At 36.5% G+C, this 19017-nt stretch overlaps 1 protein-coding gene across 1 annotated transcript in view; it reads right to left on the bottom strand.

Moving 5' to 3' along the window:
* The window catches only part of GPC5 (glypican 5), a gene marked incomplete at both ends in the record, with an annotated part of 1421492 nt that overhangs the window by 592642 nt on the left and 809833 nt on the right, over positions 1-19017 (bottom strand). The window lies entirely within an intron of this gene.

The following is a 19017-nucleotide window of genomic DNA, read 5'->3' as shown; positions in this document are numbered from 1 at the left end:
ACTCTTCCTGATGAGCCTTGCACAGAAGAGCCTGGACCATTGGGTGATCACCCTCGGTCTAAATTCCTTTAAACATGAATCCTGTCTATAAACATAAGGAAAGAAAGGTTTATGACACACGGCATGAATATCACTGTTCTCTTGAGACCTGCATACACCATCCTCAGTGACAGCTGTCAGCTGTGGCCATTATTATAAGTTGTCATTATTCAAACCAAGCTTCACTTTTTGTGAAGGCTAATATTAAAATGGACATATGGCAGTTACTCCTGTTGTGAATAATCTCTGCCTAGAACCATAATCAGAAACTTAAACATACAATCAAACACACAAAAGAACTATGCATTTGTTTTATGTTAACAAGCTCAGGGGGTTTCAGAAAAAGAAAGAGCCTGCTTACATTGTCACCTTAATTGTTTAATCAACTTTTGGCTGTGGATATATTAATAAATTCCCCATGATGTTTTTATCAAGCTAAGCCACACTTTATAAGAAGATTACCACTTACTAGAATTAAAAGCGGTGATCGCTCCTTCAAATGAATGCATAGATATTTACTGCACATTGATTTTTGTTACAGTGGATTTGTAGCTCAGTTATCTATCGATCTCTGCTGTAAAGTATACAGTTACATAAAGTACAATTTTTCTTAACTAAACTGTATTCATCATGTGTGACAGCTACCAAGAGAGGCACTCTACTGAAACTAAGGGAGATGAATGGGCAATGCTTCCACGCCATAACGTTTTTCCGTACTTAGACGATACTTTGTTCATGCACAGGTACGTATTGACTGGATAGAAGTACTTCAATACTATAGCTTCTTGCTTTCCTCTGCCCTCTCTGCACATCCTCCTTTCTATAGCCCAAAGCTGCATGAAACATTGGGAAGTGTTTCATTCTCAGTACGACCCCTTTCTATTCACCTACTGGGTGATCAGATAAGAAAGTTCCGTGTCAGGTTCAACTTCTGCTTCTCTGAGCCAAGCCAGGTATTTTATAGACAGAATCTTAGAAATTTAAAATATTGTTCTGTTGTGGGTTTTGTGTGAGTCTCAGCAGACATTCTGTGCCTCTGCCCAGTCTCCTATACACAGTTCTCTGTAGCAGTAATTTAAAGCAAGCATTTGTTCCTCAAGATGTAACTATCTCTTGGAATGTTTAACAGCTTTGGAAACTCCATTGCCAACATTCTCCAACATAGGGAAGACTGTATTAGGCATCCCCAATCCCCTTCATTAAGGTGAACTTCAGTTCACCTAGCTGAATCACCTCACTGCTTTGTGAACAGACATTACCTTGTATACACTATAGGTTAAGATTTCTCTCTGGTGAATAGCTTAATTGGATTAAAGTGTATACAAGCATATTTATATTGTTGTCAGTAAACATCTCTTAAATTGTAACAGTAATGTATTTGGTGCACTCTGGTGAACTTCTGCACACTAAACAATTTGATCAACCTTTTTATAGCAATTAAGAGTGGAGAACAACCTATGTGGTTGTGGAGGCCTCAGGTTTAGCCCCATGGCTGTCTGTTTGCTATCAGATTCTCATTGAATTTGATGTTCCATGGATGGTTTTATGGCTTATTACCAAAATTCTGAACCTAGTTTTCTGGCAGACTGTTTCATTTTGTAGGTCCTTACAGTTGGTTGTTGTGTAGCAATTGCCTCTGAGATAAACCCCCATCTTAAGGGGGAGCTTAAGTCACGGGGTGTTTTGTGTGGAAGTGAAGCATTCCAATCTCTGAAAAGCTGCTTGAGCTCAGAAAGTAATAAAAAGTCAAGAGCTTCAAAAAGTCTTTTAAACTGATCAAATACAGGAGACTTCCTCCTCAACAAATGAATATGAGCAGTAAACTCTAGGGACATGTTCAGAGGAGCCAAACTAGCTGAAAGAGACAGAGACGAGCCTAGCTTCTTAGAAGATATTCAGCCCACCTGAGCTATCTGGAAAGTACACTCTCCATCCGGTTCAGTGACCTGTAGCTTGGGCAGTACGTGCAGATTTCAAACATTCAGAATCCATTGTTGCTCTAGGTGAGGTCACCTTTTGGTGATGCAGTTGTCATTGGGTCATTTCTATTCCTGAACATAACTCCTTTGGCAGAATCCATGCAGGGAAGGCTGTGGCAAACAAGTAAGCTTCCTGGATATAGCCTAGAGTTTTGCATGGCTGTGTTGAATGATTCCTCAAGGGCACGGTCCCCAGACCTTCATCCCAGGACTGATACTGATGATGTGATTTCTCACCTTTGACATTGCTTCATTTCCATTTATTTTCTGATAATGACATGAATGAGCAAAGAAAGGACCTTTCTGCCTATATTCTGTTACACTTGATTTCTGGGTATTAGTCCAATCTATTGGATAAATTTCCTTCAGATCAACGTGAAGATGAACTTTCACTAGATTAAGGCCGTTTAGCTGTATTAATGATTTTATAGAATTTCTGATTTGAGTCAAGTAATTTTAGGAAGTACAATAATTGATAGAAAGTTCAAAGACATGGTTGTAATTTTTCCTGGACAGATATAATAAAATTATATTTAAGAATAGAATGTGCTCCCTCCTCCTAGAACAGTAAGTAAATGCTACATAAAAATGCAGGAAATGAGTTTCCATGCATTATAAGCATGTACATGGCACTAGAAAGAGCAATAGGCTTAGAACAAATTAATCATCAGGGAAAACGATTCATTCTAGTTCAGATCCAAGAATGGGGCCACAGTCCGGCACCATAATAAAGCAAGGGTATGTTAAAATTTTGTTTTGAACCTATGGTAAGCTTATAAAATAAAACACTGTTACAAACATCTAATCAACTTTCTGCCATAACACCCTTTTGTGTAATGTTTTGTCTGTCAGCTAATTTTATAAAAGACCTTTAGTCTAAAGACTTAGAGAAAAAAATATAGTGTGGTTGTTGGGGATCTGCTCAACCAACTAATGTGTATATGTATATATATATATGTATATATGTCTTTCTGTCTGTGTATATACATACATACACATATGTATGTACATATGCACATATTTATGTTTTTATATTATATATATATTAATGTAGGTATGTGTGTTGTATCTAAGTATGCATATGCAGTTGTAATATCTATTATTGTGTAAATACTTTGATTATCAATTTTATCCTGCTCTGATTAGTGATATGGCAGGAGGCACAGGAACATATAATGCATAAATAAAATCCCATCAAATATTATTATTTCCTATTTGGTTGGGATTATAAATATAAAACTATCAGACATAGAGACAATTAAAAGGAAGGTATGAAAGAAGAATTGTCTGTCAAATCAGCAAATAGAGAGTGTGGAAAAACATGTGTGAATGGCAGCTGGTACGTGACTTAGTGTTTACATTTAATAGGATATTTAACACATCTAAGTCTTAATTAATTTTTATTATTCATAGAACTCTCTCTTTAAGCATGCTGCTTTGAGGGAATTTCAACACACATATGACATCCACATAAGTGAACTGACCAAAGTATAGATACATGCAAAGTATTTGACATTTTATAGTTATGGAAACTTTAGCATGATCTTCATTTTAATTTTTTGAAACTATAATATTATTTTAAAATCCTAGGTTTACATACAAGAAACAGTATAGATTTTCTAATGAAATTGTTTTTCAGTACAGGATGCCAGGTATGATCTATATATACTGTTTGTTTTTAACAATCTCTCATTCATCTTGTAGAACACATGTAATTTAGAATGAAAAAATGGAAAAAAAAATCACATCAAAATCACTAAGTATTAGGTTTACTATGCGCCTTTTGATATTTCTGACCAATTAGTGGAATGATTAAATTAGTGTGCCAAACTTTTTACTTATCTTATTAAGAAAATTAATTTAAAATCTATGTTAAAAACATTATTAAAATGTTTGAAACAGTACTCTGTGTCTATTCATAATAACTGAAAATAGATTCATTTATTTTTTAATGCATGATTTTCTTGTCAGAATCACAGTTCAAAATTAAACTCCCTATTGTTTTGAGGTTCATGAGTCAATAAGCTGACATATGCAACTATTTTTAGAGTATGAGGAGCTAAACCCTCAATGTCAGCATGCTTTAATAGTTTTTCCAAAAAGTACTAAGAAACAAGGCTAAATAGAAATTTTAACTTACTTCAAGGTTCTTCTAGATTCATAACATTAAATAATATGATTTCATGTGAAGATTGGACCTACTGTTAGTAGTCTTAAACAATGGCAGTCTATATTACACACAAGTTATACTTAAGGCACATAAAAGACACACCCCTTTAGCATCCCACTCTATAACCTCAACAGCTTCCACTGGTCTAAGGAGACTTTACCCTAGTGGCCAGGCAAAGTGACTGTAACTCTGTGCTGTATTTTACAGAGAACAAAATATTTCTATATATACTAACAATAGGCTTATAATAATCTTAATACATGAAAAGCATTTATGTTTAAAATGAGTAATGACTTCTAAGCCTAGATTTACCTCACAGCTGTTTGAGATGAGAAAGGACAAAGTCAGCCAGTCAATTCAAATGGAATACTTTAAAAATATTTATCTCTGGACATTTCAGCATCAGTGGATGATCCTGGCTGACATTCTTACATCTTGACTAATTTGTTATATAGTTAGTATGAATTATAACTACATCTCAAATTTGTACTTAAGAAAATAATTTGTATGTTACACAGTTCATTGTTTATATCAGAATATTTGAAAACATACATTATGTTAGAGAAACTAAAGAGAGCAAAGATGTGTATTTGGTGTTTATATTAAAACAATATATTCTGAATCAAATTTATTAAAATCTAAGCTACTAAGTTATTAATAATGAGCTGGGCCATAAAACCTTAGCTCAACAGAGCCTCCCCAGAGGCTTGTCTTGTGTTCTAGTGGTGGTTCAGGGTCAGATTTTCATCTCTTCTTCATGTACTCACATTTTCTCATCTTCAGTTTTCTGCCATCCTTTCCTGCTTCACCTCATATTTAGGTGCCCCCCCCCCAAAGTTCCTATTGATCCATTTTGTTTTCTGTATAACCCTTCCTTAACTACACAGATGTACCCTGAAAACCAACTAAAGACTCACAGTTTATATCTGTAACCAGTAACTGTTAATTTTATACTTTCAATATCAACTCTGTTATAAATACTAATAACCATCTCTTTAAAAATATTTCTATAAAATATCTTAAAATGTCATCATCCTGATTACTTTGCCTATCAGGTCTTCTCATATTTAAAAAAACATATATTTTTGCTAATTACTAAAGTTATAGTCAACCCTTTTTTTACTCTCAATTTTTTATTGTTTTATTATAAGATTCTTTTTTAAAACTTTATTTTAAAAAACAAAGATAAAAGAAAATAATTTTAAACATTTTTGCATAAATGTATACAAATACAATTATGTCAGTGCTTGGCTTTTTTTTTCTTTTTTTTTTAAGGTCACTCATCATTTAAGTTAATAGACTCCTCACTCACTCAATTCAGTTAACAGAATTGCATTCTATTAATCCATAGGAGGATGTAAAAAATTAAAATATGACTTCTCTATTAATTTTTCTTCATTCCTCATTCCTTTTGACAATAACCAAAAATGAACTTTACCTCTTCCATGCCCTACTACAGTAAGTCCCAAGTTGTCTAGCTGATGTCATTCTGGCACTGGACTATTCTGCTATGAAACAGTGTATTGCTGAACCACATATATTTTGCTGGGTTTATTTTCCTTTTCAAGGTGAACTATATGCCAGGCCTGTGACCTCGTGTCTGTAATACTTGATAGCCTACAACACGAGGATCTCAAAGTCAAGGCCACTGTAGACCACAGAGTGGGGTCTTGTTTCAAAACATAGACAATAAGAGGGCTGGTTGGAAATTATGTGCTGATTTCCAAGTGCATGTGAGATCCTGCAGGTTCAAGTATCAGCAAAACAAACACAAATACAGAACTGCCTTAGAAATAGTGGGAGATATTTCGATCTTCAAAATTATTCAAAGTGGAAAAATAAAGTTTAAAAATGCAGCTTTGGACCAAAAAGGAACCGAAAATGAGGGTAGTGGGCAATGACTGTGAGAAACAAGTTTGAGAGCAAAAATGAAGGTAAAATTACTTACAATGCAAGTCTAGTCAAGTATCAAAAATATATGCTTCTTGACTAGTGGACATTTTACTTTTAGCATAGATGCATTTAAAAGATATGTTTAAAAAAGTTAGTTTTTTGTAAGAACTATGAAGAAAAACCTAGACTGAAACAAGAAGAACCCTCAAAGTATTTCAAGTCAAGTAGTCAATTGTCATTTTGGAATAGCACTAAATGAATATATGAGTTAAACTATACAGATGGAGTCCTAACGTTTAAAACTTTTCTTTTTGCAAACATTTGAATATAAAGTTATAGTTAACTATCATTTGTGGAAAGGCAATTACTTTTTAATAAAGTGGTTAGTATTTAGGCTGTTATTTGGTATAAGGACCTGTAATCTACATTTTTCCACATGATGCCTGATTTTGTCTTATAAGAAGAAAGCAATCATGAATTCCATGAATAAGTATTGAAATAAAACAGATTAACAGCAGGTGAGAAATACTAAGCCAGAGTTTTGTTTATGATTACTTTCTATGTCTGCCTTCTGATTCAAGAGTAGAATTCACTGGCTGCAGGTGGCAAAGGAGAAACTATTAAAAAGAGGACCAGAACAAAACAGAGAAACACTACATCAATTAAAATGGGAATCAGATTCTGAGCCTGTCCATTCAAGGGTATATGGCTATTGGAGATGGTCCTGCAGGCAGGAGGCTGAGGTTGATATGTCACTTAAAATCAATTAAATGCTGTCCTACAGAGAGTTGAATTTAATATCAGGTAGAGAGGGGAGGACTGAAGAGGTGAATGGATTTCTGATTTTTCTCCTATTTTCCTTGGCTATAATAGCTTCTTGCAGTCACAGCATTTGAGTTCAGAGAGTATTAGTTGCCAAGATGAAATGTCTTCTGCCAAAGCTAGTACATAAGCCAGAGGAAATTCTTTACAAAAACTCATGTAAGCAGAGCAACTACCTAAGAATTATTTTTTTTTTCTATGACAATGTTGAAAACTAAAAGACAGAAACAATAGAGAGACTCAAAAGAAACATGTATTCACTAGCAGCCGATCTCGGTTGTCAGGATACAAAATGACACATGTCAAGGTGTTGACTACAATTTCTGTAGTCATAGTCAATCTTCAGTACAATGCAATGAGTTTTTTAACTTTATTCTGAAAAGCTGCAGGAATCTGCTTCTGTAATATACATCAACAATTTATCCATCCCACCTGCCACTAGCAGCCCTGTGACAATACAATGCAGAGCCTCTAATCTACTATTTTATTATAAGATCTATCTCTCAAAACTTTTTTACTGAAGCATGTAAATATTCTGAACTGTTTTGAGGCTATTCCCTAAGAAGATACATTCTGTTCTCTTTTGTGCTTTGAGTAATTTTTATCTTACTTGAAAAATCCCCCTCAGCTATTCTATAGCATGTGCAAACTTTTGAACCTAATAATGTTCATTTTCTTTATTTATTTTGATAACAACCATGATGGCTGCAGTATGAAACTTGTGGTAGAATGTTTATATATACCATCTCTTTATATAGGAATATCTTTGAATGAAAACAAATGATCATCTTCCTAAAGATTAATGCAATATTCTTGGTCAATGCAACACAGAAAATAAAATCTTTTAAAAGATTTTTAAAATATTCTTAAGATAATTATAAAATTAGATAAGTTATCAAGTAATTGTTTTTCATTAGCATTACAAAAATTCTAAAGTTCAAGTTTGATGAATATGAAGTAATAAAATTTAAAAATTTTTATTTTTCTAAGCTTTTAAAGTTTCTACCATGGTTACTTTTATCTATTGGAATACTTTGTCTTGTAAGATTACTTTAAGTTATAAATAAAATACAGAGGCAGATGCTTGTGGCCAACCATAGGACTGAGAATGGTGTTCCCAATGGAGGAGTTAGAGAAAGGACTTAAGGAGCTGTAGGGGTTTGCAACTCCATATGAAGAACAAAAATATCAACCAACCAGACCCTCCAGAGTTCCCAGAAACTAAACCCTCCACCAAAGAGTATATATGGAGGGACCCATGGCTCTAGTTACATATGTAGCAGAGGGTTGTTTTATCGGTCATCAAGGAGAAAAGAGGTCCTTGATCCCATGAAGGTTTGATGCCCCAGTATAGGTGAATGCCAGGGCAGAGAGGCAGGAGGGAGTGGGTGGGTGGGTAGGTGGGAGAACACATTACAGAGACAAGGGCACGGGGCAATGAGATAGGGGGATTCCAGAGGGTGAAGTTGTAAAGGGGTAACATTTAAAATGTAAATAGAGAAAATATCCAATTTTTAAAAGGTGAAAAAAATTCTAAAACTTAAAATGACTGAAGAATAGCAATTTGCTGATCAATTTAACTAAGAATTAAAACTATAACCTATAGTCAGGAGTAGCTGAGTCTAGATGTTTGCTATTTTTGTATCTTTGTTTCACATCAGATCACTATCAAGTCTTTATTGAGTTTATTTTAGCCAAGTCATTCTATACAAGGAAAGGACAGTCCATAATAAAACTGTTTTACAAACAATAAGTCCAGCAATTTGGACAGATGGAGAGTCTTTGATCATTAGACCAGCTATAATCTCATCAGGATCTCTCTAGTCTGGGTCACTAATCTGACCAACTGCTGTTTCTGGAATAAAATTCTAATAGGTTCATCCTGAAGAAACAGGATCATCTAGTTCCTACTGCAGGGATGGAACAATGTCTGGTGTGGTTGCTTAATTAAAATATGGACTCTTCTACCAAAAACAAAGGCATGGGGAAGGGGGCCTTTGTCTCTTGACTGAGGTAAAATCATAGATACCATGTCTGATCTCAGTGGACAGAAATGGTTTACTGACTGGTTTTCTGTGTCAACTTGACACAATCCGGTGTTAATCACAGAGAAAAGAGCCTCGATTGAGAAAATGCCTTCATGAGATCCAGCCTTAAGACATTTTCTTAAATAGTGAACAAGGGGGCAGGAAGGGTGGTTCCATCCCTGGGCTGGTAGACCTGCGTTTTATAAGAAAGCAGGCTGAGCAAGCCAGGGGAAGCAAGCCAGTAAGTGACATTCCTCCATGGCCTCTGCATCAGCTCCTGCTTCCTGACCTGCTTGAGTTCCAGTCCTGACTTCCTTGGGTGATGAACAGCAATGTGGAAGTGTAAACTGAATAAACCCTTTCCTCCCCTTCCCTCCACTACTTTCTCCTTGATCATGGTGTTTGTGCAGGAATAGAAACCCTGACTAAGACAACTAAAAGATGAAGATGAAAAGGACTAAGATATCTTAGCTTATTCTGTTGCTTTGTTAAAGTACCATAGGACAGGAGTTTATAAATAGTATGCATGTATCTCCAGCAGGTCTATCAGGTGGAAAAGTCAAGATTAAAGTGATAGTGAATTCAGGTCTGGTAAGCACCTTTTCTCTACTTCTCAGATAGAGTTTTTGGCTCTAGTACAGTGTGAAGGCATTAACAGCTCTCTGAAGCCTTCTTTGTAGGGACACTAACTCCACCCAATATGTTGAATCCCTGGTTGGCTAATCACTTTTCCAAAGATCAAACTTCCTAGTAATTACACAGGAGGATTAAAGTACAATATGAAATGTTCATCACAGAGTTAGACAGCAAAGAAGCAATTATTTATTCATTACTGTAAGTAGTCTTTTCACTTGGTGGTAAGGGAAAAACTTCATTCTGATGGTTAATGTGAGATCAATGCCTGTTTGAAGCGTTATATCAGATGTGAACTATAGGTCAAAACCCATGGAAGATTCATTTCTGCTGCATTTTTGTTGGTTGATGCTAAGATGATACATGATTGGACAGTGGAGAGGTAGGCAGAGAAGAGCTAGAAGATGAAAGAGGAAGAGAATAGAGAGAAATTCCTGGAAGAAGGAAGATAATGGAGGCAGATGTTTATGTTTCTCTCGATGCATCTCTTCTGTGGAGACAAATGGTGGCCCACACGGGGAGGCATTCAGAACTCATCGCAGTCAGGGTGACTAGTGGGTAAGCTCCCAGGTAAATGGGATAATCAAGATTCTCAGTTTGAGACTATGAAGCTCCCCGGTAAAGGGGACGAGGAAGGCTCTCAGTTTGAGACGATAAATTTCCTGGTACTGGGACAAGTTGCACCCGACACTATGGGAAACACAACATCAGTTCAGACAGTTCACCAAGCTCTGAAGGATTTGCTGAAAGTGAAAGGAATCAGGCTAAAAAGGGAGACTGTAGAGAACTTTTTAAAAGCAGTGGACCAGGTAGCTCCCTGGTTCCCGGTATCTGGACATCTCACAATGTCTAGTTGGAAAACAATTAGGAGAGGATTTGCGGTTTGCTGAAGAGCAAGGGGTACTAGCTAAAGGAGTGCTGCCGGTATGGAAATTGGTGAAGAACTGTATAGGAGATGAGGAACGGTGTAGTGCGGAGCTGGAGAAGGGAAATGAGGCTCTGAATCAGGTTAGGGAAGAGCGCTCCCAGAATTCAGAGGTGGGAGAGGTGTCTAGTGAGGAAGAAATGTAAGAAGACGATCTGGAGAGCATAGCCGACAGTTTGGAGAAAGTGAAAGTACAGGTTGAATGGTCAGCTCCAGGGCAGCCAACTCTGCCTCCATATGCCCCAGTCTGCATCCTGAAACTTGGAGAGAGCTACGAGCCCAGTGCTTTCTTGTATTTCAGGATGTTCAGGGTAATCATTATCATGAGCTCTTAGACTGGAAAATTGTTCAGAGGCTAGCTGAGGGAATGTGCACCTATGGATTTAGTGCTGTGTATGTTGTGGTGCAATTAGAACACCTACACCGGTATTGCATGACCCCTAGTGACTGGCAGATTTGACTTGTGCTTGCCTGACCTCTGGTCAATATTTAGACTGGAAGGCATACTATATTGAATTTGCCGTGGAGCAGGCCGTTTTTAATTCTCGCAATGGTCATCCCGCCTAGGATCAGGACATGCTGATGGGACAAGGAAGGTTTTCAGCAGCTTTCAGAAGGATATGGTGGTAAACTACTTGGGGACTAAAATAACTATGGATTCGGTGACTCCCCAGAAAATCCAAATTTGTACTGATAAGTTTAAAACGCTAAATGATTTTCAAAAATTATTAGGAGATATTCAATGGGTTTGACCCTATTTATCTCTGACCAACAGACAGCTGCAACCACTCTATGATATTCTGCCAGGTGATTCTGCTCTTGATTCTCCCAGACAACTCACTGATGCTGCCCGAGCCGCGTTACAACTGGTAGAGCAGGGCATCTAGACTGCAGCCTTAAAACGCTGCGATGAGTCACAACAAATTTTGCTGTGTATTCTGCTCCCAGAGGCACAGCCTACAGGAGCTCTATGGCAAGGAGCTCCTTTGCTTTGGCTACATCCCAAGATTTCCCCTTCCAAGACATTTGTACATTATCCCACTTCAGTGGCTTTGCTAGGCATTCAACAAGGCATACAGTATTTTGGCATCCCACCTAAGGATCTTATAATCCCTTATAATGTGAAACAACTAGAAGTATTGTCATCTACTATAGATGACTGGGCTATTCTGAGATGCAGTTTTCAAGGCAACTTTGATAACCATTTTCCTAAGGATCCCATCTTACAATTGATTGCCGCCCATCCTGCGGTCTTCCCTCACATTACCTCTAAGAAACCATTACCTGGTGCCCTGCTCAGTTTACAGATGGCTCCAAGACAGGAAAGGGCGTGTATGTGGTAGCAGGGTCCTCACCAGTGACCATACAATTTCCACCTGCATCACCCCAAGTTACTGAGTTACAGATCATTCTTAAAGCATTTGAATTGTTTCCATGCCCTTTTAATTTGATTTCTGATAGCCAGTATGTTGTTAACATGTTGCTCTGCTTAGAAGTAGTAGGTAAAATCAATTTAAAATCTACTATTGGACATCTTGTTGTCAACTTGCATGACTTGATTTTGAAAAGAAGTTGCCCTTTTTTGTACAACATATCCGTGCCCATACTAATTTACCTGGTCCCCTAGCGGAGGGAAATGATATTGCAGATAAAGCCACCAGGGCTTGCTTGATTTTTTTTCGATACATGACCTATTTCATTGGCTCAAGAATTTCATTCACAGTTCCATGTTAATTCGAAGACCCTGCCCTCACGCTTTAAGATCACATGAGATGAGGCACGAGATATTGTAAAAGAGTGTCAGAAGTGTGCCCCTATGCTACCCCAGCTTGGGTTTGGGGTTAACCCATGTGGGTTGTACCCTCTATACCTCTGGCAAATGGATGTCACTCATTTCCCTGAATTTGGAAAATTAAAGTATCTCCATGTTTCTGTTGATACAGCCTCTGGGATCATTTTTGCATCTCTACATGCAGGGGAAAAGGCATGTCATGTAATTGCACATTGCTTTGAATCATGTTTGTCTCCTAATAACAAGTAAGGGGCACTGCCACAGGGGGCAACCTACAACAGACATTCTCTTGTCCAAATTTATAAAGAAGGGGGAGATGTGGAGAGTGGGTGTGGCGGCAGTCCAAAGATGGCGCTTGGGACTCCAGCCTAGTCTTGTGACTAGCACCTGACTTTCTCCTGCCCCCAAGATTAGCCACTCCCACTGTGCAAGCTGCGCAGGCGAACCCATGACTCGAGATGAGGCCAGATGACACGGACCTATGAACTGCAGCCACACAATATGGACTGAGGAGGTGGGGTTGAGAAAGGATAAAAGGGACTGTGCTTAGGGGCAGTGAGAGAGAAAAAGAAACAGAAAGAGAGACAGAAAGGAGACAAAGAGACTTTCACTTACATGCTGTTAGGTTCCTGAATAAACCGCTTTGAGAAGAATGCTGTGTTGTTGCTCCTTTTCTGCTGGTCGGAGACGGTAGTGACATTCTTCATAAATATGGTTGTTATGAATGTTTTATAAGGGATGGAATTGTACAAGATAATTTGACTTATCGAGGTTGGCAAATTATATCATCCCTACTGGATCAGAGTGGTTTGGTGTGCTCTTTGATGTGATACTTGAGTTCAAAAGTGTGTTGTGGTGGAACGCATAAAGTCTGCCACAGAGTTGGGACGTGTGTGTCTAAGGCTTGGCAACAACATGCTAAGGGGAAGGGAGTGAAAACAACACACTGGATTGGTCATATCTACCCAGGGCAGAAGCAGCAGGGACACTAGAGTGAACTGCATGAGGGTTCTTAGTGGCAGCATAGAGCGCCAGGTGATGTGGGAACCACATCATATGTGCTTGGCTCTTCACCAGAGCAGCATCCACAGAGTGAGATCATGGGGGCTGATAAAAGGCAAAGCCATTCTTTTAATATTTACCGCAACAAATTTTAGAAGATGACCCACTTAGAGCAGCCAGTAGGTATCATGTCATTCTTAGCATCTCTGGCTTGTTAAGGTTATTATAATTATTTCTCAGGGTCTCTATGGGTCTACTTTTTTTATGTGGATGGAAACTTTATATCTTTGTCTGCTGGTTGTAAGCTTATTGTGTAGAGGGTTTATGAATTGAGAATTTAATATATAAACTTTTTTGATAAATTAAAAACAGAAAACATAACTGCAATTTGGCAAAAGATGTGAAATATATTTCTCTATCACAACACAGACCAAGATATTTTATGTCTAGTCAATCAGACATTGTAGAAATAATCTTAATCTTAATTCAAGAAAAATTTGATATTAGCTATCTAATACTTGTAACAGTTTCTTCAAATCTGGGCATATCTGTTATATCATGGATGCATGCTGATTGTTTGTCCTATCCAAAAAAAGGCATATTTACTAGAGCATAAGTGACTTTAAAAATATAACAATGCTAGGCCAAAAAATATCTTGTAATATGTTTCCATTTAGAAAAGTTTTCAAACAGACAGAAATATAAATAAATACATGTATTTGTGATGTTGAGATGTAAGCGTGAAGTAATCATATGAAGGAGTAGCTATGTGGTTTCCTTCTGTAGCATTAACAATATTCTAAAATGTATTGTTTGAATCACCACAGAGCTTTGAGACTACAAAAAAAAAAAAAAAAAAAAAAAAAAAAAAAAAAAAAAACTGTTGAACAATGTACTTTAAATTTATAAGAGTGAATGGTTTCCAAACTGTCATCACAGATATTATAAGGTTAAAAGTCTTTTGGAATACATATAAAAATACTATAACTGTATCAAATTGTCTTGTTTGTGATAGATTTTCTTCTATTTGCTATAATACATTAAATCTGAAGGTTTAAGAGATAATTTTTTCACAGGCTTGGTTAAATAAAAGATAAGGAAAATCCCAAAACTCTCTTGCAATGTCACCTGGTAATAAAGACCTGCTCAGGCATAGGGTAAGACATAAGTTTCCCCAGGTTAACCTTTAACAGTATGAATATTTTCTTGAATACGATAAAGAATATGAAAGCAGATAGGTTACTCACCAACCACTGCTTTAAATAAAGTGTTTATGTGATTATGTTGACATGACAAGATATATAATTCAACAAGCACAAACAGATTTGATCTAACAATTTAAGTTCACATGGAGGATAATACAATAATAGTAAAAAAAATTACTTCCCTGTGAAACACATACAAAGTCCTGATATAGCTTTTGAGGATACTATATAAATTTAATCATAAACACAAAAAAGTGATATTGCATCAATAGGATACATACTCATAATTGATTTAAATGATATGTATTTATGGAGTTGAAATAATATAGTTCATATAATCCTTAAAGAATATTAAATATTCATTTTAATAATGGAATACCTGAATATAAATAGCTTACATGTTTGTGTTAGACAGTTTTATATCAACTTGATACAACCTAAGGTTATTTGAGAGGAGAAAATATCAGTTGAGAAAATACATACATAGGGTGTGTCCTGGGCTATCCTGTAAAGAATTTTAATCATTTTTACTTGAAAAAGGATGCTTCAAACCATTGAGAGTGGTGCAATCACTGTGCTAGTTGTCCTGGGTTCTTTACAAAACTAGACTGAGCAAGCCATGAGAAATAAGTCAGTAAGCAATCCCATGACTTCTGCAACAGCCCCTGTTTTCTGGTTCCTGCCCAGCTTGTGTCCTTTTCCAGACATCATCCCCTTGATGAAAGTAACAAGGACTATGAATGCATAAGGCAAGTGAACATTTTCCTTACCAACTTACTCTTGGTCATGGGCTTTTCTCACAGCAGTAAAAACTATCACTAGGACATTGTTCATATCAAATCCTTGTGGATAGCTGTTCAGACAAGAATATTAAAATACAAACTCAAAAACAGACAGATGTATGCAGCAGAGAACAAGAGTCTTTCCCAAACAAAGCAGAGGGAAGATTAACAGCAGAGATTGCCTTCTGACCTTTATGATACCCAGACCCCTAGTTTTGTTGAGATAAAACATTTGTGGCAAGCATCCCACAAATTGTGCTGTAAGATTTAAGACCCAATTTACATTACCTAAATAGGACATATTATTTCATATAAAAGAACATTGTATTAGTATTATAAAATGAACTCTTTCAAATATTTTCTCTTCATCTAATTTAAGCTGGATTTTTAGTAATGACTCTTGTCCTAGCGAGCCTGAGACTTTTTGTTTTTGAAATTAACAATCTAAATTAGAGTTGCATTACACAAACTGATTATATTTAAAACAATTATAATCCAACATTTGTGTCTTATTAAGAAGTACTCATTACGTATTTATTGTGCCTCAAAATGGAAAACATTTTAAAAGTGAATTTAAAGGATATCTTATTAAATTAGAACTTCCTATAATACAGAGCTACAATCAACATTGCCTCCTTTCAAAAGAGGGCAGAGGTCAGACCCCTCTCAGAGCTGAGAGGAGAATACAGATTACTATTCAATGAGAGCCATGAGAAGAAAGGATACAACAACAGTGTGTATCCTGATGCTTCTCTTAAAAGGGTTTTTCATAAGTATTGAACACCACAGCTGTTTTTCTTTCATGCTAGCAAACAAGAACAACATAAATGCATCTTTACTGAACAAAAGATCACGCCAATAAATATTTCTTCAAAGGACATCTATATGTACAAGTCACAATCAATTTAACAATAAGAAGTTCTTAAATGAGGAAACAGTGATATCACAGGGAAGATAAATAGGGAGAACTCTGCTACACTAGAGAAAATAATATTTGAGACTGGGTATTGTTATAAATGTATACAGTTCTGTAGAGAGAGTACTTGTTCCAAAGTTATGGACCTTAACTTGGTTCCCACCATTAAATCTAGGGGTTAGGATGTTTTTTTCTCAGGAGGATGATAATTTTAAGTCATTCCCAGCTATAGAGTAAGATTTAAGGTCAGCAAAGAGATGGCAACCTCACAGAAAGACCAAAAGCATCAACTAAGACCTCTGGGAGCATCCAGAGGCTGAGCTACCAACCAAAAAGCATATACTTGATCCAAGGCCCCCATGAAATATATAGCAGGAGACTGCCTTGTCTGGCCTCAGTGGAAAAGATGTGCCTAATAATTCAGAGACTTGATGCTCCATGGAGCCAGGAATATTGAGTAGAGGTGACATCTCTTTCTAAGGTAAAGGGTAAAGGTGATGGAGGAATGCTGGTGGGGGGGGTAACATTTGAGATATAAATGAATGAATAAATGAATAAATAAATAAATAAATAAATCCTGAGGAAATTTTACACATAACAAATATTAGAAATGTGACTCACAGATTATGGATTTTAAATACCACCACTGTGTGTGTGTATGTGTGTGTGTATTTGTGTGTGTGTGTGTGTGTGTGTGTGTGTGTGTGTGTGTGTGTGTAGAGAGAGAGAGAGAGAGGGAATCTCATATCTTCCAGTATGTACTTCTAAAAGAAGAGTGCTTTAAACTATGGAGTCAGCAACAGCCTTTCCTTCAAGTATAAATAAAAATCCCTGTGGCTGTTAGTGCAGAATCATCCACAATAAGTATGTGCAGTGACTGGTTGTATGTCAACTTGACACAGGCTGGAGTTATCACAGAGAAAGGAGCCTCAAGGGAGGAAATGCCTCCATGAGATCCAGCTGTAAGGCGTTTTGTCCATTAGTGATTAAGAGGAGAGCGCTTATTCCTTGTCCGGTAGACCTGGGTTATATAAGAAAGCAATCCGAGTAAGCCAGGGAAAGCAAGCCAGTGAGTAACATCCCTCCATGTCTTCTTTATCAGCTTCTACTTCCTGACCTGCTTGAGTTCCAGTCCTGACTTCCTTTGGTGATGAACAGCAATGTGGAAGTGTAAGCTGAGGAATCCCTTTCCTCCCCAAATTCTTTCTTGGTTATTATGTTTTGTGCAGGAATAGAAACCCTGCCTAAGACAGTAAGAAAACAGGTCATGACAGCATGTGAGGAGAGCTACAAAAGAGGAAACAATGTTTTATCAAGGAATGAAAAACAAAATGAGGGAAGAGATATGTGAAGGATTATTATGGTGAATTGGAAGCAACAGAGAAAATGTCTTATGCAGGTTCAAAGGACACCTTCTTATTCAGGCATAGTTAAAAATGTATGTCAGGATTTCTAATAAATATAGGAAAATTATTTCCCTAATTATATAAGATGTTCCCCTCATTTTGCTAAGCTAATCATCCCATTGTGTTTTAGACAGAAAGATAAAGCCTTCGGTCACTGTACTAAATCAAACAGCATTCAACTTACATGTACAAAATAAAACTTAGCAAGAAATTCTGTAAGAATTGGATAAGAAACAGTAAAGTCAAACCATGAATATGAATTGTAAAATGTGGAAAATACACACCTATGGATATATGATTTGTATCTAGGCAATACAGTGAATGAAATATATGAAGTTTGAATAATTGTAAAAGTGTAGGCTAAAAGAATATTGCTGGTGATTGGAGTGTTCATCAGAAAATCAACTGTAAATGAATAAATTGTAGGTGACCTTTATAAAGCCTCTCAAAAATATCAAAATTTTAATCTCTTTTAAACAGATAGTTCAATAGATTTCATGTAAATAATTGATTTAGTCTAATTTACACTTAAAGCTTCCTTCAGAAAATGTTAACAATTGAGTATCTATGAGGGAGTCTTTTTGTTTTCTTAGTTAAATCATTCAAAGTGGAAGGATCCACTTTTAATACAGATTTTTAAAAGCATGAAATATACCCTTAATATAGATCTTTGAGGTAGGAAGATGCACCTTTTCTCTAGATCACACCATGTGCTGGCAGCATGTATAAAGGACAGGAAAGAAGGAAGCTCTCACTTTTTCTGCATTTTCTAGCTCTTGATAGCAAATCCATTCCATGACATTAGAGCCTGTTTATTTGGAATAACCACTCACTCATACTGAGACTTCCAGGTTTGTGGACTGAACAACTGGATTCTTGAAAGTTCTGCTGTTAGACAGCCATTGTTGTATTAGGTAGCAGTCTATAAGCTGATTTAACAAATTATACACACACACACACACACACACACACTCCCTATATATAAACATACATGGTATTTATTTTACATACTTATATTTTATATTTGGTGAATATATAATATATATGTGTATATATAGGAATACATGTATGTGTATAGAGACATATACATATATATCATTTATTCTGTCAATTCAGTTTCTCTATAGAACCATGACTAAGACATTGAATATATCAGTACAGTCACCTTAACAACTGACCCTCATAGGCCCCAGATCTAAGACTTACTCTGGTTTCCATGTATCTCTTAGGATCATCCATGCTATTTATTGTTAAAGCACTGAGAATAAGTACTGGTGCATACTCATTAATAGAAGCTGTAGATTGTACATACAAACTAAGTGCAGCTATAGTTACCGTCACAAAACAAGACCATGACAGCTAAACTTTCAACCTTGATGGGATGACCCATGGAACCTTCACCACAGCTAAAAAGCTACTTGCAGTT

This window comes from Micromys minutus (genome assembly GCF_963924665.1).
Source record: "Micromys minutus genome assembly, chromosome: 5".
Classification (NCBI taxonomy): domain Eukaryota; kingdom Metazoa; phylum Chordata; class Mammalia; order Rodentia; family Muridae; genus Micromys; species Micromys minutus.
This window is presented reverse-complemented; position numbering and strand designations above follow the sequence as displayed.